Below are 23348 nucleotides of genomic sequence, written 5' to 3' on the forward strand. Positions count from 1 at the left end.
CAGTACAGTAGCCCCTAACCACACACAGCTATTGAGCACTTAAAACGTGGTGAGTCCAAATGGAAATGTGCTGTAAGAGTTGAGCAGGTGCACTGGATTTCAAAGACTGATACGAAAAAAATGTAAACGGTATCATTGATAATTTCTATGTAGATAATATGTTGAAATGGTACTATCTTGGCTATATTGGGTTAAGTAGAATATAGTTTAAAATTAATTTCATCTGTTTCTTTTTACTTTTTTAATATGGCTACTAGAAAATTTTAAATTACATAGTAGCTCTCAGTTGTGGTTCGCATTGTATTTATGTTGGACAGGGCTGTTCTATATACCATGTCCTATACCAAGTATTCTCAACTAGGGGTGATTCTTGCCCTCCACGGGACATTTGGCAATGTCTGGAGACATTTTTGGTTGTCACAACTATAGGGGAAGTGGTATTGCTGGCATCTAGTGGGTAGAGGCCAGGGATGCTGCTCAAAATACTGCAGTGCAGAGGCAGCCTCACAACAAAGAATTACTCAGTTCTGAACGTCAACAGTGCCAAATTTGAGAGACCCTAGTCTAGATGATGCAAAAATACTTTGCTTAAATTATCTCACTAAATCCTAAGGACTCTTAAGATGCACTGGACAGCCCCCTACAACAAAGAATGATCCAACCTCAAATGTCGTTAGAGTCAAGGCTGAGAAATCCCACCCTGCACCATCACTATAGGGTGCTGGGAGACCCAGCGGGGGGCTACAGTATCAACATGGGCGTGAGGGTGTAAAAGTTTTCTCTAGACTGGAGTCAGTGGGGCCCATAATAACGTCCTCTGCTGCACATCTGTGAATTGCCAGGCAGTATATTAAGCACCTTCTATTGCTGTTATTTTATTTAATTCCCATAAGAGCACTAGTGAGGTGGGCAATATTTGCATTTTACTGATCAAATTGCCTCTGGTTCATAGGACTGAAGGAGTTTGGTTGAGCTACTGAACTTAGGAAGTGAGGAGGGGCAGGTTTGAATCTCAGCCATTTAACTCCAGCTTTATCTACCATAGATTCAAGGATTGTAACTGCTTAGGTAAAGTTCAAGTCTCCAGACTCCATTTCTTTCTGTCCATTGAGAGACTCACTAACCTAGATGAGGCCACCTAACAGTATTTCTAGTACTGACCACTTCAGTCGTCCAGTTGTCTTCATGCCACAGTGATCTTTCCCCAAAACCAAAACCGTTCAGTATTTCTTTAATTACCCTTGGGACACAGTCCACATTCTTTATCATGGACTAGAAACTGTGATTCAGATTCAGTAAATTTTTCTTAATGCTGCACAATGTATTTTGGGCTAAGTGTGCTAAGAATCAAAAAATAGCTTTACAGTTTTACGTTCGTGACTGTCATTAATAGAACTGTGTTTCAAGGTCGAGGTTAATGACGGCTCTCTCACCTGTAAACAAAGATTTTGGGGTCAGTATTTGCTCATGTAGAGTGGGACCCATAACCATTTGGGTAAAAACACGTTTATAAGATTTAAATAATTATCAAACCAGCAACAAGTGTGTTGAAATGAGAAGACTTTTATTTGGGGGTTAGGACGATTTATGTTTTACTTCAAACATTTTAAACTTTAAATCTACAGATTTGTTTTACTTTAAATCTACAAATGATCAGTACTTTGGAGGAAAGGGCTCTCATTTGTATCTTTTCCTGTGTCTCCAGCAATAATAGTGAACATACAGTAAGTAGGCTTTGCTAGATACCAGCTATCAGTTAATTCAAAAACCTTGTGATGATCCTGAAATAGATTAGTTTTGAAAGTGTAAAGGCTCTTAAGTGCCACCTAGTGGGAATGAGGTGATATATTACACAATATATTGTAAAATATGTTACTGAAAATTTGTTTTCTTCACCCTGGTAGCCCCAGCGTGACTTAAGACCTGTGAATGTAAAGCACAACATGGTATCTCCTTAAAAATATGCATTCTTTCATCTTTTTTATATAGTTCGCCTTTTGCTTCCACTATTGGCCAGAAGCCAGCCATATGACCACAGCCAGGAAAGAGAGAGTAGGTTTTGGTGAACATATAACATGTAGCCACAATTTCTAATACAGTTCATCCTGTTACTTTAAAAATACAATTTCATTCATTCATTCATTCATTCATTCATTCTTTACTTGTTGATGCCATTTCTTAGCCATGTTCTTCATAATCCTTTTATATGTATTGAATTTAAAGACTAAAATTCTTTATTTTTACATTTTTTATTGAGTTATAGTCATTTTACAATATTGTGTCAAATTCCAGTGTAGAGCACAATTTTTCATTTATACATGAACATACATATATTCATTGTCACATTTTTTTTTTTTTTGCTGTGAGCTCACACAAGATCTTGTATATATTTCCCTGTGCTATACAGTATAATCTTGTTTATCTATTCTGCATATGCCTGTCAGTATCTACAGATTTTGAGCTCCCAGTCTATCGCTTCCCACCCCCCACCCCCTTGGCAATCACAAGTTTGTATTCTATGTCTGTGAGTCTGTTTCTGTTTTGTATTTATGTTCTTTTTTTTAGATTCCACATATGAGTGATCTCATATGGTATTTTTCTTTCTCTTTCTGGCTTACTTCATTTAGAATGACATTCTCCAGGAACATCCATGTTGCTGCAAATGGCATTATGTTGTCAGTTTTTATGGCTGAGTAGTATTCCATTGTATAAAATTCTTAAAGTGAATTTGTTCAGGAACACACTTATGTTATTAAAAATGCCAAAGGAACATGGCTAAGAAATTAAGTGAAGTAAGTCAGACAGAGAAAGACAAATATCATATGATATCTCTTATATGTGGAATATAAAAAATGATACAAATGAACTTCTTTATATAAGCCAAAAATAGACTCACAGCCATAGAAAACAAACTTATGGTTACCAAAGGGGAAAGCAGGGAGGGATAAATTAAGAGTTGGGGATTAACATGTATAAAATAGATAACCAACAAGGGCCTATGGCATAGCACAGGGAACTATTTTAATATTTTGTAATAACCTATAATGGAAAAGAATCTGAAAAAGTATGTATACATAAATATGAATCACTTTGCTGTACACCTGAAACTAACAATCAACCATACTTCAGTTAAAAATTTTTTAAAATAAAATTAAAAAAGGCATCAAACAATAAAGAATGAATGAATCTATGAAATTGCATTTTTAAAGAAACAGTGTGAACTCTATTAGAGATTGTGGCTACACTGCCAGGTGTTTACCAAATCCTTTTCTAACATCTACTCACCTCTGCATGCCAGCTCAATGCAGGTCAGTGCTTTCAGAGCATCTGGTAGGAGTGATTTTTCTCCAATTTGAATCTGCATACAAATACCTAGGCTATCTTACCAGTACTACGAGGGCCCTGAGCTTCTGCACCTTTAATATCAGCCATGGTGATGTTTCTGGTCAGGAGACCACACTTCGACTAGTAAGAGTTAGAGTGCTGTGCTCATAAGGGCAAGGCCAGGTTTTTTCATCTCAGCAATCTTACACACATTTGAATTTAATGGTTGGGACCCCATGCAGCTGTCTGGATTTTGGACAGAATGGGGATGAAAAAGGAGTGTGAACTGAAGCTCAAAGCTTAAGATAACTATCATTGTTTGTTTTTTTGCCAGAGAAAAACCGGTCTTCTCTTTTGCCTTCTTCATGCTGCCTTACAGAGTTTTAAAAGCCCAGCCTAACTTAATACCACTGAAATGGTCAGACAGAATTAATGAAATGCCCTACTTTTTCCTGATGATATCTACTTTGGGACATTTGAAAAACAATAACTATTTTGTATTGTAGCATTATTATCCCACAGAATGAGCATATTAAATACTTCTTATATTCGTACATTTTTTTGATTAGCACAATCTCTAGTAGTTAGATATTTTTCAAGAATGAATTTTACTACATCATTGTCACCTTCCTGTTTCTGTAATAATTAACTCAATATTTGGGGGAGCACTTAGGATGTTTTTAGTTGAAATATAGGCATCTTCAGAAGTGCTAGAAAACCTAATAGATTGTTAAAATCCTAACAATATTCAGAGTTTATCATGTTTGTGGAGAATGATTTTCTCTTGTTGTTCATCTAAGTATATTTACCACTGCCTAATAATGTTCATAGAAATTAAAATAATTTCTAACCAAATGCTGTAATACCAAAGTAAATGTCATGCTCTCAGCACAAAAAATTAATAAAGACGCAGGATCATAGGGGATACAACTTTTATATGCATGTAAGAAGGTCTTTTTACATTGTAGACTTATAACTGAAAGGAAATATTAGTATAAGATATATTCCATGAAAAGATAGAGTGAAATGAAAACGTAAATCATTCCTAATATATTCAAGTAATTTGGATTATAACAAATTTTAAAGCAAAAATGACATGGGAATTAAATACCTGACACAGTTTAGGTTTTAAAATAAACCTTGTAGCATGAAAAAGTCACCCCTATCATTAAGTGAACTTGACAAAAATTAAAAAGTATATCCAGGAAAGAAAGGAGAGTGATGGGGGTGTGGTGCGGCAAAGACAGGGATTTCCTCAACTAACTAGAGGAGTTGATTTTTAGCTCATGTTATTTTTCATATTGCCAGGAGAGGGCAGCCAGTCCCCAGACTGAAAACCACCTAACACAAATTGTCAAGTTTGCATCGACCATTTTCAGAAAGTATTGTGATACGCAAGATTGTTTTTTAAGCTTACATCTACTTTCCGTTCTATTGACCATTATCGGAAGCTTGATGCATACAAAGAGCACTAAACTAGAAGTCAAATGAACAAATCTGAATTTGGAACGTTGTTGCCCTAGGTCTTAGCCATTCTGTGTCTGCAAGCATGTTGATGAACATCCTATAGAAGATTTCTTTATCTGTAAAGTGGATGTAATAGTACCAGACCTGCCTCCTCATAGCGTGACAAAAACTGAATGAAGTGATGTTTGTGAGGGCCCTGTGTTCATTTACTCATTCATCTGTTCACTTTTTGAGTCCACATATTTAAGCCTTAATATATTGCAGTTCCTGAATGCTGAAATCCAAAGCACTTCAAACAGTGCTTTGCTAGCTGAATAGAAATAGGGTGGTGGTGCTGTAACTGAGTTGCAAACAAAGTGTTAGGCCGACGAGGCTTGGTCCGAGCACCTGTCTACTTATAACCCCGACCTGATGTCCTCATCTCCCACTGCTCTGCCCTTCACTCACTCCATTCCAATCGTACAGGCCTCACAGCTGTTCTTTAGACTCAACCAATTCCCTGCTTCTTTGAGGGTTTGTATTTGCTCTTCTGTGTCTAGACTGCTCTCCCCGTGGTTATCCAACTGAGTTGCTCTTAGGGGTTGTTTTTCAGATCTCTTCTCACCTGTACAGTCCTTAGGGAGGCCACTCTGTGCATATTATCTAAAATAGCATCTCAGTTCCTCTCTATTTCACTCTTTCTCAAGTCTGAGAATTGAGACCTCATTCCCTAAGGCATCCATTGTGTATAATGCATCATCTATGGAACAATTGAGAAAATAGTCTGTCAGATCACTTTCTGTGCTCCTATGAGGGAAGCAAGTTGAGTCTGTGGTTTAGTTTCTTTATAAAACTTCACTTACCAGATGCTGTATTACGAGTATATTTGTTCATTTGTTTCTCTCTCCCTTTTCCTCTGGAAAACACAAGCTCCAAAAGATAGGAACTATGGCTTGTTCACTGCTGTATTGCTGGTACCTAGAACAATGCCTGACAATATGCCTTTGTTGGATGGATGATTGAATGGATGACGAATGAATGAATGAATGTTGAGACAGCACTTGAGAGGTAACTCTTTTTTTTCCCTCCTGGTCAAAAATTTTATTGGAGGATTATGAGCTGGCTAAGACCTTTTTAGGTAACTCCAGTTTCTTTCTTTCTTTCTTTTTTTAATTGAAGTACTGTTAGTTACAACGTGTCAATATCTGGTGTACAGCACAATGTCCCAGCCATGCATATACATACACATGTTCATTTTCATATTTTTTTGTAAAGGTTATTACAAGATATTGAACATTGTTTCCTGTGCTATGCAGAAGAGATTTAAAAAATCTATTTTTATATATAGTGGCTAACATTTGCAAATACCGGAGGTAACTCTTGATCTGGATCTACTAAGATGAGCAGAATATTGGTAGATGGGGGTGGGAAAGATATTCCAGACAGTAACAATGCATGGCTTACTGAAATGGGCTTGTATACCTGAGAGTGCCATATCCAGGTATTAGAAGCTTTCTGAAGTAGTAAATCCACTCCCTTTTAAGCTTTTCTAGGGATTTTCCTCCTTCTTTGAGGACTATTATACACTGTATGTATATTATATTACTCACAATATTAAAAATTTTATTTTATTTATTTTTTAATTGAAGTATAGGCAGTTTACAATGTTGTGTCAATGTCTGTTGTACAGCATCATGTTTCAGTCAAGCATATACATACATATACTTGTTTTCATATTCTTTTCCATTATAGGTTACTGTAAGATATTGAATATAGTTCCCTGTGCTATACAGAAGAAACTTATTGTATATCTGTTTTATATATAGTTTAAATCTCGAGCTCCCAATTTATCCTTTCCTACCCCCTTTCCCCTCTGGGATCCATAAGTTTATTTTCTATGTCTGTGAGTCTATTTCTGTTTTGTAAATAATTTCAGTTGTGTCTTTTTAAAAAGATTCCACATATGATTGATATCACATGGTATTTTTCTTTCTCTTTCTGGCTTGCTTTACTTAGAATGACACATTTTAACAAAAATAAGTCATATTCCCTGAATAGACCTCCACCTATTGACAGACTGTGTGCTTAGGAAAATACAGACTTTAACATTAGCCTAAATACTATATATAATTGAAATTTAATCTACCCAACATGTTACTTTGGCTCATCAGAGTTATTCTTCTCTTATTAATAAAAGAACCACATGTCAACTCATTGATTAAAACAATATTCTTCAAGCATGAGAGCCTGTTTTTTCAGTAGTTACTTATATATGCAATGACTGTTAGATCTGTGCTACTTAAAGTGTGGTCCCTGGACCAGTGCTGGTCCTTGGGCAGTCCTTGCCGGCCTGTAATGAGATAAGCAAATCAAGTGAGAGTACATATTTAGAAACTTGCATGCAAATTTGACAGCATAATTTTATATGTAATTTATTTTATTTTTATTACGTTTTCCAGAAGTATGAATCTGCAATGGATTGGAAAAAAACAAAATAAAACCAAATCCTGATCTTTCAGTACAGGTTGTTTGAGGGACATTGTTCTAGAGTGTGATTTGTGGACTGCGTTTAGTCCCGCAAACTCTGAACTATCCGAGATTTAGCTTCGAGTCCACTGGCCTCAAACTTCAGGCAGGTGGCGGTACCTACTAACAGTGCTGAGAGCTGACGTTTATCAGGCACTTACGATGTTCTAGATGTTATGCTAAAAACTCAAAAAGACATCCCTAAGAGAAAGGGATGGAGAAAAGTAGAAGTAGATATGGTAGTGAGAGGAGGTGCTGTGAAATACAAAACAGAAACAGACTCATAGACGTAGAATACAAACTTGTGGTTGCCAGGAGGGAGGGGGGTGGGAAGGGACAGACTGGGAGTTCGAAATGTAGACTAGATAAACAAGATTATACTGTATAGCACAGGGAAATATATACAAGATCTTGTGGTAGCTCACAGTGAAAAAATGTGACAATGAATACATGTATGTTCATATATAGCTGAAAAATTGTGTTCTACACTGGAATTTGACACAACATTGTAAAATGACTATAACAGAATAAAATAAAATAAAATAAAATAAAACAACAAACAAAAAACCCACAGGTGTTTCTTAGTCTATGTCAGCCAGACTTCTTTTAGGGATAATATTTTCCTATTGAAAGTCTAGAATGCCAACCACTCCACTGATACTATGCTGATTTGAATATTATTCTCTCCCATTACTGGGTTGGTTTTAGCAACGTTTTGAGAATTTAAATAATTAAACTTATACATGGGGACAAGAAAGGCTAAGAGTTTCAGGTTACTTGTTTGTTTGTTTGTTTGTTTATATATGCCTTGGAGATCTGGTGGAGGACTCAAAAGACTAATAGAGCCTCTTGCTTCAGGAAACCTGGCATACTTGACCAGGAGACAAAGCCATCAGTGTCCAGGATCTGGGTCTTGTTGCATGAAGGTCTTGCTGTAACTGGTTCAATTCTAGGTGGGCTATGGCAGTGTGTTTTTTAGAAGCTCTATAATTCACAACCTCATTGTCCATTGTGGTCTCTTCAAAGCAGCCAAAGAATGTGCATCAATAACATTCTATAGATTAAAAGGACAGGCAACCTGTTATGTAGTTTACTGTTTTTGGAAACTCTGTGAACCATCCTCAGCAACCCTGCTAGTAAAATGCAGACAGTGAAACGGGAGGAGCAGAGGAGCCTACGTCATGCCTGGACTCACTCAGATGTGTGCCTGAATGGAATGGGAAGATGTGCCCTACATAAGCTAGATTTCACTAGCAGTGTTTCATCTCACTCTGTGCTGAAAGGTTAGCAAATATTTTATATAAATGTGTCATACAAAGGCACCAAAAACACTATCTATTACTAGAATAAATAGCACAATAGGCCATCTCTTCTCAAACAGGACTTCAGAACTCGGGGTCCTGGTTCTGCAGTGATGACTTACATAAGTATATGAATCTTGTACCCACAAATCCTTAAGGCTTTTGTGCCCCTGAGATCAGTCATATTCATGTAATGAAGCATTGCCAGATTTAGCAAATAAAAACCCAGGACACCCAGTTCAACTTGAATTTCAGTAAAACAGTGAATATTTTTTAGTATAACTATATCCCATGCAATTTTGACATTTAGTATAAGTATGCTCCATGCAACACTTTGAAAAGATTACAGTGAACAATAAGGTTATGAATTCCAGGGCTTCTAAAAGGAATATTGCCCCCAGTGCATCTAGAACCGTGCAATATTTTGGGCATACCTATGCTAAAAAATATTCCTGGATTTTCTGATGAATTTCAGAAAACATTTACCTAGTGTTATCCATAAAAAGAGATGAGAACTGATAAAAAGATGCAGCAGAAGAGAGTGGGTAAGCTAAGATAGCTATCAGGCATTGAGTACTTACTATCTACCACGTGGAATTGAGAGTTTTATCCCTGTATCTCATTTCAGTTTCACAGCACTCATAGAAGAAAGACATATCATTAACAAACTAATTTTACAGATGTGGAAACTCAGGCTTGGAGAAGTCAAGTCCCTTGTCTAAGGTCAAACAACTACTGAGTCATAGACCTAGGATTCAAGCTCACATTTAACTTTGCCCTGGACTCTCAAATACTTCAGTGTAGTCCAAGTGGCATTTAATAATACTTTGGAAGCAGATGGGCTAAAACACACACACACACATCCCCCAACACACACACATACCAATAAAAACACCCTTCATATTAGCAAAGCATCATCAGGAGTAATTCTCCTTTACTGTTCTCCAACGATTAATTAAATGGTTTCTAAATTTTTTGATTATGGAGGTTCCCCCTCTCTCATTTTAATCTCTCATGGTTCAAATGACTAATTGTGGTAGTTTTAGTTTTTGTTGTCTAAAAAATATCCACATGATAGCAATTAGCAAATTAAGTTGTGTTTTAAAATGAATTCATATATGATTTTTACAGTAGCATCAAACAGTGTATGAAAAACAGTAAAGTATCTATCTTGAGATCAAGTATTTTTTCTACAAATGATGTTTGGTGAGAAAAGAGTTTTGAGGATTACTTCATATAATTTGAGGCTCTCCTCGCTCCCATCTCAAAGATCTATGACCCACTGGTGGGGAATCTTTAAATTAGAGCAATTCAATCTTCAAGGTAGACCCAGAATGAATAAGCTTCCTTTCCCTGAATGCAGAAATGAGCTCAAAGGAAAAGAAACTACTGGAGTTGGGAAGACATGCAATGGGCAGGGGAGTGGAAGGTCTATGATGTGATTCTGGGCCATAGCAGGTGCTTCTGGTGCCCTGGCCACATCAACCTGTCCACGTTACACAGCAAACACCTGAAACCCTTTACTAGAAGGCTTTTTCTGCCACCCCTCCCTATTCTTTGTGTTTAGCCAATAGCAAGGCAATCTGAAAATGACAGAAAGTGACACCCAGAAAGCAACCCTTAACACGGTCTTCCTTTCCTCTTGAGTTGGAAGATTCAGAGTCAAGCCTTACACAGTCTCCCGCGTGGGCCCAGCAGGATTGAGCCTCAGTTGCCCCCAGTAGTCACCTGCTCATTAATGTACTCTGAATTGGCTGCCTTCCCTTGCCTGTGTCACTTTTCCCCATCCTTCCAAATGCTTCTTGGGACCCCCTCTCAATTAAACTACTTGCCTGCATTCTAATCTCACTGTCTGCTTCAGGGAGAACACCAAGTTAAGGTATGGATTAAGAAGGTTTTTATATTTTCAAACTCTGCCATAGGTAGCAATACTAGAGAAAATTAGTTTCAGTTCTTTTTCTGATACTCAGGGCCTTGAGAATGAGTCTAACCTTTTGAGAGTTTGTAGGTTGGTGAGCCTGGTTAATATCAATTCTCAACAGAGGGGCCCATGTAGTTACTAACAACATGTGTAAATAGAGCCTGACACCAATTATTCTTTTACAGATTTTTTTTCCTCTGTAAATTTTGGTCATTGTAAATAAAGAATTGACAGATTTTTAAATACAGTATGTGGTAAATAACGTGTCCTTCAGTGCCTCCCTCCTAGCATCTTTTTTGGGCATTTTCCTTGAACTAAACCATGAAAGATAAATTAGATGCTTTTATATAGTGAAAACGTTGTATAATAATAAAACAAAACAATGTATCTACTCAGTCTCATGCCAGGCAGTGTAGGGTAGTAAAACAAAATTAAACTGGCAGTTGCGAGCCCTGATTTCTGCATGACCTTGGGAAGTCCTGCAACATCTCCAGACCCTATTTTCCTTAGGGAATGAATTATCTCTAAGAATCCACCTACCAGTAAATGTATATGGTCTCTTTCACCAATAAAAGTCCCAGTATAAATTGCAGAATTGAAAGGGAGACTAAATCATGGACAGACTTCAACATCTCAAGCTTTCCTGCTTAACCACCTTTGGAATGAGGCCATGCATGCAGTATCTTGAATACCTCTGAAGATAGGTAATACAGTTAGGATAAGTTAGAAGAGTGGTTCTTAGGGTGATTTTTGCTCTTCAGGGGACATTTTTGCAATATTTGGAGACATTTTTTTGTTGCCACAATTGGGGAGGAGGAGTGCTAGTGGCACCTAGTAGTTAGGGTGCTTTTAAACATCCTACAGTGTGCAGGACAGCCCCCACAAGCAAGAATTATCCAGTTCTAAATGTCACTGGTGCCAAAGCTGAGAAATCCTGGGCCAGAATAAGGTAATAAATAGACCAAAGCATCTAATGGCTCGAACAATAGAAATCTATTTGTTTTTGCTCCTATAACAGTTTAGGGTGCTCCAAGCTAGACTAAGATGGAGTTGAGGGAGTCACAGGGGATAGACTGAGTTCTTCTCCTTGTAAGGATGCCATCTGATGATGCTCTTCTCATTTTCAGCGTATTGTTTTCAAGGCCACACCCAGAGTCCCTCCATCCCGGCTGGCTGGAACAGGGAAATGGTATGGAGGAGCATGTGTGAGAAGTTTATATGGGCCAGATCTGGCAATAACATACAGCTCTTCCTCTCATGTTCCATTGGCTAGAAATTGGCTACTCCTAACTTCAGGGCAGGTTGGAAAGTATGGACTAATCATTTACTCAGAAAGAAGAAAGAGATTTGCTGAGTAAGACTAGTTAGCATTCTCTGCCCTAAAGGGAAATAGCACCACTTCCTTTATCATAAAAATGAGAGTGATAATAATACCCTTAGTTTTTGAATACTCATATGTTTTAAGAGTTTGTATGCATTTTACACATTTACTTACTTAGTTCTCCCAGTTGCCTACCTAATGGGGTGCATTTTGTTATCTCCATTTTACATTTCAGAAAACTGAGGCATGAAAGGTTAAATAATTTCTCTAAAATATTCGACTAGTAAGTTTCCAAACCCAGTTATGAACTCAGGCTGTCTGATGCTAAAACCTGAACTCTACTTATTGTACTGCCATTCCTGTTTTCTCCTTGAGTACCTTGGTTGCTGTTTCTTCTATTGAACCAGAACCTACCTGTCTGTAAGCCCTGCACCCACAACTTGCCGGTCATACTTCTGTCACTGGGGAGAAATGGGCCAATCTTATTTAGAATTTCTAACACAGGGAAGTAGAAGTAAGGGTGGAAGTCAAGAGATGCTGGGCCAGGGTGATGGCAGTGGGAACGGGAAAGAAGCAGACAGGTATAAGAGACATAGCATCTACATGACAGCATCTCACCCAGTGAGTATTGTATCTGAGACATAATAATTGTTCAGTTGATGTTTTTGTAAGTGAAAATGTGAGTGCAGAGACAGTTCAGAGTTCTTCAGAAATAGGATTAGAAATAGCCACGTGAGATTTATAGGAAACCTGAATGGTCTATGTCTACTCATAGCAAATCAACTTTAACAGGAAAATTGTTAAGTTTTTGTTGGGGATTTCATGCTTGGGGGTGGTCTGGCAGTGCAGAGGCTCATGGGGACTCTTGTCTCCATCTCAATCATCTCATTTTCATTTACTGTTTTAGAAATATCAGTAAAATTTCATAAATCACATGAAGTTTTGAGATAAAGCTCAAGTAATTTTAGAGAATGTTTTGAGCAAATAAATTGTTTACTGTTCCTGAAAGAGGACACATTCCTTCCATTACTAATTTGTATGAATCACTTTTTAATAAACAAGAAGATGATTTTGTACCCACAGCGATGGCCCATTTGGTTCTTTTAATACAAACCATGTTTTAAAAGAAAAATAAGAGTAAAACATTTAGCAGGCAGATATCCAAAAAAATATTTTAAGGGGTATAAATTTCCATGCCCTATAGTGTTTTTAACCTCATTTTAGAAATTTGGCCAAGATAATTGAGACAGAGTGTTGGTTATCAAAAAAGGAGGAAGTGTATTTTTATGCCCTATTAAACATATAATATATAGTGCTACTCAAACTGGCAATTTGAAGAAATCAAAATAGAGCTCTCTAACATGACAGTGTGATTAACACAGAGCCTAGGGGATGACTGCATCAGAATGCAACTTTTCTGTCTTGATAAATGTATTAGTAAAAGTCTTACGAATGATTTCAAGAAGTTCTCTGTGCCTTGACTGACCTATGAACTAATATTTTATTGTCTGAGAATCTGAGAGCTTTCCTTCCTCTGTGAAACACTGGTCCTGATTTTTAGGAAATTATAATAGGAAAAACCAACAGAGAGCAATGTGAACCAATATATCTAGGATGGCATGGATACCATCATTCTATTTCAGGTGCATGGCAGATACAGCTAACTGATCACAGCGTTATGCTGCTGAGCCTGTATAACACCCTTGCCCTCTCAATGCCATGCTCCAAGCAGCCACTGTCAATTAGTTAAGTGTTTGCCTATCAGATGAAACCCATTGTTCACCCCCATATTAGATACTTGTGTGGCTATGGGAATTTACGGAGGGGAGAAATCAGTGAGGGTGGGATTGAAAGTCTTGTGGGAGCAGATAGTAGAATATGCAGAGATGGAAATGTATGTGGTGAGTGTGTGCAACACATACCCAAAGGATAAGAGGGCAATATTGCAGAGTCTCAGTTGACGAATTTGGTGGTAATTATCAAGAACTTTGGTGGAAAACATTGTGGAGGTTCCTCAAGAAATTCAATATAAATCTACCATATCAGGCAATTCCCACTTCTGTGTATATATCCAAAGAAAACTAAACAGATATGTGAAAGAGATACCTGTACTCCTGTCTTCATTGCAGTGTTATTCATAATAGCCAAGGTATGGAAACAATCTAAGTGTCCATCACAGTTGAATGAAATCTAGAAAAAAAAAAGGAACTTTGGAATGTAAGAGTAGATCAAATTAAGAAAATATCAAAAATCACACAGAGGGCTTTAGTTTTCCAGTGATAAGAATGGAGAACTGATGTACTAGAAGAGAGAAACCAGTGCACACCAAAGAGAGCAGAAATGGGGTATATTAGGCAGTGTAAGACAGTGGGTATCAAATGGAGGCAGTTTGGTCCCCCAGGGGACATTTGTAATGCCTGGAGACACTGTTGGTTATCACAACTAGTGGAGGAGATGGTTCTACTGGTTTCTAGTGGTAGAGGCATGGATGCTGCTAAACATTCTATGACACAGGATGGTTGTGCCCACAACAATGAACTTTCCAGCCCCAAATGTCAGTAGTGAGGGAGTTGGTAACCCTGATATAGGCTAATTTCTGTGAGAAATAACCCCAAATCTCAGCTACTTAACTCAAAAAATATCTATCTTGCTCATGAAAAGACCAAAGCAAGTGGTTTAGGTCAGGTGGGAATCCTGGGAGTTCTCCTTCAAGTAGCCACTCAATGATCCAGGAACCTTCCATTGTGTAAAGCCATTGTCTTTTCTATGTAAGCCCCAAGGTGGTCTGGAAAGGGAAGGAGAGTTTGTTTGTAGAGAAGTTCCACTTGCTCTTATGTACCTAGTACCAGAAGTGACCCATCATTTCCACTCACATCCCTTTATTAAGAACCAGTCACATGGCCCCATCTTAATGCGAGATGGCTGAGAAATGTGGTTTATCTCTGGGCCCAAGAAGAACTGAATCTCCTTGAAGGTGGTCCTGTGTCTTATTCCTCTCTGAAGTCTCAACTCACTTGGGCACAGTTCATGGTCCACATTTCATGCATGCTTGAATAAATGTGTAGAAATAAAGAAGGTAGGAATAAAGCCTTTGTTGTTATTGATGGTGGTGGTGGTGGTTTCTTTCTTGCTGGGGGCTCCTGCAGGGGAGAATGATGATTTAAGCTTGACATCATGATGAGTTTTTAGTAAAGGTGAAATGTTCTAATAGAACCAGACCCTAAAAAACTAGATAAGAATGCAGCATTGGGGATGTAGTTTTAGAGACAATTATCAATTGAGTGGATTTCACTGCTATATCCCTGGAGCCTGGTTCAGAACCTGACACAATAGATAATTAATAGTATTTTGTTGAATGCATGGATCCATATATGTTTGAATATTAGAAATGAGGAAAAGAATAATTTTCTCTTTCATTAGAATGGAAAGAAATCTGACACTAATATATCTTTATATCAGTTAGCTTGTGATGCATACATAATAAACTACCCCAAACCTCAGTGGTTTCAAACCATGAACATTTATTACTGGTCATATACCTATGAGTCAGCTGAGTGGTCCTTCTGGTCTTGCCTGGGCTGTCTTGTGCATACGCAGTCAGCTGTGGGTCCTATGTTTAGAAGTTGGCTGGTCTAGGATGGTCATGGTGAGAAAACTAGGCTCCTTTATGTATGGTTTCTATTAGACTCTCCTGGGCTTTTAGCATGGTATGGACTAGGATCCATGAGAGAGTGGACACATTCAAGACCTTCTAAGGTTGAGGCTCAAAACTGAAGTCTCATCACTTCTGCCACTGCCTATTAGTCAAAACAATGTACAGGACCAGCTCATATTCAAGGGTGGGAAAACAGACCCAACTCTTGAAAGGGCATAGATGCAGTCACAGTTCAAAGTATGTGGATATGGAGAGTCTATTAATTGGTGCCATCAAATAAAATCAATCTGTCGCAGTGTGGAAGGAGGTTATTACTACATAGCATGGAAAGAGAGAACACTAACTTTGATTTGTTCAGTTTTGAGCATCCTGATCTCCAGGGTAATAAATGAGATCTTAGAATAATTTCAAGACCATTTTTTATTTCTCTTGATTCATGAGGAATTAATAAAAATTTGAGTATATTCCCTGCACTTTAAAAATAAGTATCTTTCAGACTAAACTTATATGGTAAATCCTGGCTCAACTTGCCCCATGTGTATCCTAACCATTTTTATGTCACAGTATGTAGAGAAAATAATTGTAATTTTGTGGCACATTAGAGTAAAAGGACAAGGCTGCTTGTGGTTTGGGGGACTAGCCTTGGGGGCTCTGGCTACCCCAAGTCCCACCTGGCTGACCTGAAGGCTTCCCACCTCTACACTTTCTGTAACCCAGCTGTGGGTGGGCTGGTTAGGATGTTCTGTAGTGGACCGAAATAATAATGAATCCAGTGACTGCCACCACTTATTTGCATAGAAGAGAATGCCTCTTGACCCTCAATCCCATGCACTTTCCATGAAACCATGTTGTCTTCAAATATATGTCTCAAGTCAACACGTGTTTATCAAGGACCCACTATTTGTCTTGAAATGTGCAAGGCACTGAGGATAATGTAGAGGACATATAAGGCCTGGTCCTTATCCTCCCTGGGGTTAAGGAAGGAACTCTTATCTACCTATTTTGATCTCTTCTCTGGCCCAGTGTCAAGTCTAACACAATGTAAGGAGACTAGTGCCAATTTTTTCTGGAGTTGCAAGATTTGCAAGTCTTCCTCCTCTGTTTTAGTAACTGCATTTAGATACAAGGTAATCCACAGAAGCACAGGAAAAATAATCAATTTACTTAAGAATCTCTGACAATATGAGGCAATATGAACTTGTCCATTGCAAGAGATCCTCTGGTTCTGCTGCTTTTGTGTTATTTTAAATATATTCATTTCCTGTGATACAATTACTACTAATTATTTACTGGTTTATTGTGGTAGGGGGGCAATAATCACATATTGCTACATAGTAAACCACTTTAAAACTCAGTGGCTTCAAGCAAGATCAAAAAACTTCTTCTGGAAAGGGCAAGATAGTAAAGATTTTCAACTTTGTGGGCCATATGTTCTCTATCACAATGATCCAGCTGCTATTGTAGTGCTAAAGCAGCCTTAGGCAATACATACATGAATGAGACTGGTTGTGTTCCAATCTACCTTTATTTATGGACACTTTGATTTGAATTTCCTGTGATTTTATATGTCACAAAATAAATGATGATGTTTTTTCTACCCTTTAAAAATATAAAATCCACACATAGTTGATTGGTAGGTGAATTAGGTAGCAGCTGGATTTTGATATGCAGGCCATAGTTCATTACCTCCTGTCCTGAAAGGATCATCATTACCACTTGCTAGTCTTCAGTTTGGTGCATGGGGTGGGGTGAGGTGGGGTGGGAGGTGCGGCAGGCTGATGTAAGCTTGGGCTCAGTGACTTTGCTTCAGGCTGTGGATCCAGCCAGTCCTAGCCTCTCTCCGGGTGAAGGATAGTGTTCTTATTTGTGTCTTCATTCTGGAGCTCAGGCTTGTGGCAGAAGCTTCTAGGGGAGGCTCTTCATGGCCATGGCACAGGCACAAAAGAGCAAGCCTAGTCACCCAAGTGCGTTAGTTGCCTTGTGTAGGCTAATAGTCCATGCTCAGAACAAGTCATATGGTGGAATCTAAAATCAACAGGCAAGAAAATATACTCTTTAGTGAGAGGAGCTCTGTACAGTGTGAATTCAGGAAACTATGAAGAATTGGGGCCATTAATGTGATCTACCACAGTCATCTTCCCTTTCCTTTATTGAAAAATGTAATGATCTCCATCTTATTTTTCCTCCAACTTTATTTGAGGCAGAAAAGAAAGGAATAAATAATCCATCTTAGATTCTTTCTGGCGAGAATAGCTTCCTGTGACTGTTGCTGTTAGTCATCTGCAGGAAAATGCCATTTATAATTTGGCCTCATTCGATATCTCTTTTACTGGAAAGTATACATTACAAATTTTTGACTGGGCATTCCACGGCCTAATGTGATACACAAAAGGTCAACCAAATGTCTTCTGTGAGAGGATTTCAAGCCATTCACTGCTGTCTGTGAATAGGCTTTGTTTAGCATCTGAAGTTTCCCTGTTACCCAAGAGGTCCTCTTGTTCTGCACATGGTGAGGTGAGAGGAATTTATTCCTGGAAGTGAGGCCTATGAAACCACTGAACCTTTTCCTGCAAAGGCTGTGCCCACGTCATTGATGGAGGACTGTTTCACATAGCCTTGTGTGTGTGTGTGTGTGTGTGTGTGTGTGTGTGTGTGTGTGTTTAGCCACATTCCTTCCACTTCACCATTTGTTGATGCAACTTTTAACACAGGGCGGTGTTTTATGTTTTTCTAACCTTTCTTACTTTCTGGATTTCTTTTCTGATAACCTCCTAGATTTTAGACTTATTACTTTAAATTCCTGAATAGAACATTTCTCAAAACAACACCATCTTTTTTAGCATGTGCCCTGAATTTTAAAAATAATTAATCAATGAACAGTCATCTCTCTGCAGCAAAACATTAGGGAGGACTGAAAATGTGCAGTCCACCTGCCAGGCTAGGAGTGGCATTGAGTTTTACAGGACCTCAGTGTTTCCATCTGAAAATAAAAGTCACTCCCAACTTGGAAATTACGTGATTTTGAGGTGCCGCAAAAAGCACAAAGCTGGAATTCTGTATAGAATTTGAGATAAAAATTCCAAGATGTTATTTTTATCATCTGGATATAGGCCATGCATTGGACCAAAAGACATTATTCTTGATCCCCCAGGTTCTCCCCTGCTTTTCTACTCCCAGCCCTTCCTGGTCCTAGGTACCAAATTCTCAAATTTTATTTTATTTAGCTGATAAGATGACATGAGTGAGGAGCTTCTAATGGACAAATGTATGTCTCTCCCAAATTCATATGTTGAAGCTTTAACTCTCAGCATGACTGTATTTGGAGTAAGGAAGTAATTAAGGTTAAATGAGGTTATAAGGGTGGGGCCTGATCCAATAGGATTAGTGTCATTATAAAGAGAAACATCAGAGAGCTTGCTCTCTCTCTCATTCTCTGTGTGTGCACACAGAGAGGACGGGAGATATTCCCCTAACTTTACATTCTCATAATGAATTACATGAAGGTATTTATGAATACCTTCATGACTGTAACACTGGGTATGTCATACTCAGAACAAATCCAGCAGAAATTATACTTTCCCTTTTGATCTAGATAACATTTATAGCTACAACTATGGTAAGACTTCTTGTGGTATGGTTAGTAGTAAAACCTTTAAGAGAGGGAGCATGGTGGTTGAGAGGGGAAACCCTTGAATCAGAACCTAGGCTAGTTAGGTCCTTGCTCTCCTTCCCACTGGCCCTGTGAGTTGGCAAGTTGCCCAAACTCTCTGTGCTTGGTTTGTAAAAAGGGAGAAATAATTATGTCCACCACATAAGGTTGCTATACAGATTAAATAAATTAATATTTGTAAAGTGTATAGAACAGTGTATTCCACACAATGTGTGTGATCTTAGTGTTCAGTAAGTAGAATAAAAGTAAGCACAGAGAGCCATGAAATGTCTTCATCCATACAAACAAAATTAGAAAAAAAGGGAGGGCATTTGGAGTTTATGTGGTAATTTATATATGGGTAAGGGGGATTCTGTGAAAACCTTGCTATTTCTCCCACAGAGAATGGTGAGACCATGACAGTGGCAAGGGAGGGGTAGACAGTAGGTAGCTGAGATGTCTGGGTCTCACCTGTAACTTTGCCACTGGATGCCCTTGATCCAGTAAGTCTCCTCCCCTCCTTGGGCCCTCCTTCTGCATCTGTCTAGAAATAACTGAACTAGATCTATATAGTGACTTATGTCAAGATAAGAAAAGAAAGATCTTCTGTGATCCTGAAAGTACATTGGGCAATGCTGTTAGGTCTCATTGGTTATGGTTTAAAATAAAAGGCCTTACTTAAGTGGGAGGCAAATAATAAATGATTCCAAGTATTTTAAGAGGTAAGAAAAGTGAAAAATGAGAGAAAATGTAAAGAGATATTGGTACCCAGAAGCTTGAAGTATTATTCCAAGATGGTTTCAGTGCTGAGCATTGAGCATGGTGTGGGGGAAATTTTTTTACGTCATTGAAATTTGTCTGACACTTTTATAGCTGCTCTTGGTAGAAAAATATTCCTAACCTGACTCTACATTAAGTGTCTGAGTGACTTTAGGAAGGTCCTCAGCCTTTGTGAGCCTCAATTTCTTACCTACAAAAATGAGGGTTAAAATCACTAACACATGGGTGTGCTGAAGGGTTGAGAATTCATGTAAGTGAAAATGCATATTGGAAATAATTAATGTGTGTTTTTTAAAGACACAAATGCAAATTTCCATGCCACAGATATTGTAGAAGGCCAAGAGATAAATATCTCTGTCAACTGAAGAGATATCCCTGGTTTTAAAGATGTGTACCTTGAGATATAGAATCTTTCATACTCGAGTGTACCCTCTAGTAACTGCTTAAAAGCTGAGCTGTCTTGTACATCCCATGTGTCAGCTTAAGGTCACTTTGTGGAGGGTGTAGATGAGGAACTTATCCTGTAAAAAGCAATCATCAGCTCCCTCTCCCTGAGCATAAACATTCGTGTTCCTCTGCAGAGGATCACTGACACGCAGACTGCCAGATATTGCTCAGGAACTCCTCTCCCCTTTTCATACTCAACTTTCACCACTAAATAACCAGTAAGGATTCAGGAGTATATTAATAGCTGAGGCTCACTTAAACAAATGTTTTTGAGTCCTACAAGGCTCTATGCTCAGTAAAAACAGTAGTGAAAACAAAGATGATTAAGACACATCGTGCTTGAGTAAGGAGGAAAAGTTTACACACAGACAGCGCTAATAAAAGAGCAAAAGACTTGGGCTAAAGAGAGGAACTGGATACTTCTGACTAAGGGCTGAGAGTAATCAGGAGAATTGCAGGAGAAAGAGGCATGGCTTGGAGTTTCGTAGGTTGTGTAGAATTAATGTTATTCCCACTCAAGTTCTTATGTATTCTCAAGTTCATGACCCTGTGCCATTTACATGTTTGACTTACCCAAGTGTAAAATGAGAGTAATACGACCTAACTTGTCCAGGATACACCAGAGAGTCAAATGAGGGCTCGTAGGTGGCATGCACTACACTGGTGGTTAGTGTTCTTACTGAGTGGCTTGTCACTTCCATTACGCCTTCCCTCATGTGTTTCTCTTTATAGGGGAAAAGTTCAGGGAACCTTCCACGTTTGTTGAATGAAAGCCATTCAGACTTCTCAGTCATTTTCTGCTTTGAAAAACAAATCCAACCTTCCTCCAGATGTCTTAATTCACCAGGTCTAGGGAGAACTATAAAAAGGAGCATCCACTAACTTTTGGGTTTACTGTTCCCATTTGGACTTTCCCAATGTGGCATCTGAAATATCTTTATAACATTGGCTTTGGCTTTTAACCACTTCCATTCGTTTTTCTTGCTATGTGTTTACCTCCAGGAAAGGCATGAAACCACCATCCTCCACTCACTGCCCTTTACTGAATCTCTCCTCAGTTTTGTGTCTCCTGGCTAAGTTAGCAATGAGTGTGTGTGTTTTTGACTCATTTGGCTGAAGACCTACTTGTACAGCACTTAATGGTGGTGAAAAATGTAGTTGAGTTTTAATCAGTACTTTGGATTGCATCTTGTTTAATAGCTATTAGATAAGCAAGTTTAGTTAGAAGGACTTAAAAGAGTTCTAGAATATTTAATTCTATATTTAAGACACTGGTTCGTCACTGGAGGTGATTTTGCCCAGCAGAGGACAATTGACAATGTCTGGAGGCATTTTTGGTTGTCACAGTTAGGGTGGCAGTGCTGTTGTCATCTGGTAGATAGAGGTCAGGAATGTTGCTTAACATTTTACAATGCACAGGACAACATCACAACAACAAATTATCTAGCCCCAAATGTAAATAGCGCTGAGGCTGAGAACTCCTGATTTAAGATGTATACTCTTCCTGATTTCCAAGGAGGCTTAACAAATTAAGCATAACAAAAAAGAGCAATTACAAATAAAAGTAGAACTGAAACAAAATCAAAGGAGCAGAAGCATAGATGTCACTATAGTCCTGAAGCAACTTAATCATTTGGGCTAAGCATTCAATTGAGTTTGGAATTTCCTGACAAATGGAAAAAAAAGAAGAAACATATTTCTTGAGTTTCCAAAAGCAGCCTTTAATATGTAAGTTCATCAGCAAAGACCATCCTTTTCCCTCCTGTCACTGAATTCAAAGAGAAATATATCTTATAGAGTTTTATATATAGGATATCTGATAATAAAATAGACACATTTTCAACTGTGGTTTTTCAAAAGACATGGATTCTGTGTGTGTGTGCGCATGCATATACACACACACATACACCCCCAAGTGGATATTTCTGTTTTTTTAATGGGGACCCTAGGGATTGAACCCAGGACCTTATGCATGCTAAGCATGCGCTCTACCACTGAGCTATTACCCTCCCCTCCCAAATAGATATTTCTGGTCTCAACTCTACCAAAAATAACAGAGAGGGTATGACATTAGACCTTGTGAAATTAAACACATTTCTTTGAGGAGCTGAACAAATATGATCTGGGGGTTGTCTTTGCTTGTCATCTAACAAATCAGGGATAAAGTCTCTGTAGATCCGAAAGAGAGATGGCTGATGTTTCCATCTGACTCTGAGACTCTTCCTCTGGGTTATCAAGTGACTTCAATGAGTTGTTGGCAAGGGCTAAAGAGTAATCAATTCATGATAGGATTATCTGATGAGCACCCAAAGGGCTTGCTTGAGCTCATTTAATAACGTTTATTTCTGGTCTACTTCGGATCATCCAATGTGTTAGTCTTTGGGCATACAAAGGTGATTAAAATATGTTCCCTGTCCTTAAACAGCAAAGGATCTAGCCCCGGCAAAGAGATATATAAATAATCATGAATTAGTACACATAGTAGAGGAATGTGCAGTGTGCTGTGAGAGCTCAAAGGAGCGAGTGGTTAGTTCTGTCCCAGGGCCACAGGGAAAGGTTGAGTGAGGAAGTGAGATTTGAACTGTGTGAGTTATTGTAGAAGTCTTCACAGATTTTATTTCTAAACATTTTATTGATGTGTAAAATACATGCAGAAAAGTGTATAAATCATAATGCATCCCTGGCTCTATTTTCACAAAGTGGACTCACCCATGTAACTGGCACCTGATTAAGAAATAGAGCATCACCACAATTGGAACCCCAGAAATCCCCTTATACCCCCTGTTCCAGTAATTATCTGCCCCCAGCGGTAACCACTGTTCCAACTTCTAACCATACAGATTAGTTTTGCACATTATATAAATGTAATCACAGGTTACATATTATTTTGTGTCTGGCTTTAACATTATTTTTGTAAGAGTCATCCAGGTTTTCATCTATAGTTGTAAATCATTCCTTTTCATTACTGTGTAGTATTC

The 23348-nt window shown here is 38.3% G+C and overlaps 1 protein-coding gene across 1 annotated transcript in view; it reads left to right on the top strand.

The window, feature by feature from the left end:
• The window catches only part of ARHGAP6 (Rho GTPase activating protein 6), a 446321-nt gene that overhangs the window by 105282 nt on the left and 317691 nt on the right, over nt 1–23348 (top strand). The window lies entirely within an intron of this gene.

Source organism: Camelus dromedarius, chromosome X (assembly GCF_036321535.1).
Source record: "Camelus dromedarius isolate mCamDro1 chromosome X, mCamDro1.pat, whole genome shotgun sequence".
NCBI lineage: Eukaryota > Metazoa > Chordata > Mammalia > Artiodactyla > Camelidae > Camelus > Camelus dromedarius.